This window comes from Morone saxatilis, unplaced genomic scaffold, assembly GCF_004916995.1.
Source record: "Morone saxatilis isolate NCDOM2014 unplaced genomic scaffold, NCSU_SB_2.0 Contig11, whole genome shotgun sequence".
Lineage (NCBI taxonomy): Eukaryota > Metazoa > Chordata > Actinopteri > Moronidae > Morone > Morone saxatilis.
In genome coordinates, this window is record NW_023339663.1 from 2,142,340 (window position 1) to 2,142,556 (window position 217).

The following is a 217-nucleotide window of genomic DNA, read 5'->3' on the forward strand; positions in this document are numbered from 1 at the left end:
CAGTTCATCCAGTTCATCCAGTTCGAGTTCAGGTGAGCCTTCGCTCGCTCGGACAGACCACTGAGGTCCAAACACAGCTGACATTTAAAATAAATACTGACCAATAAGGATACACGAGGAAGAGGATTTTAATATATACAGCCCAATATCACACAAAAGCTGGACGACCGTCCTCAAAGAGTAAAACACAAAGTAAACAGAGAGAAAGAGAGAGGGA

The 217-nt window shown here is 43.3% G+C and overlaps 1 protein-coding gene across 1 annotated transcript in view; it reads left to right on the forward strand.

The window, feature by feature from the left end:
* LOC118320860 overlaps positions 1-217 on the forward strand; it is a 5,703-nt gene that overhangs the window by 2,210 nt on the left and 3,276 nt on the right.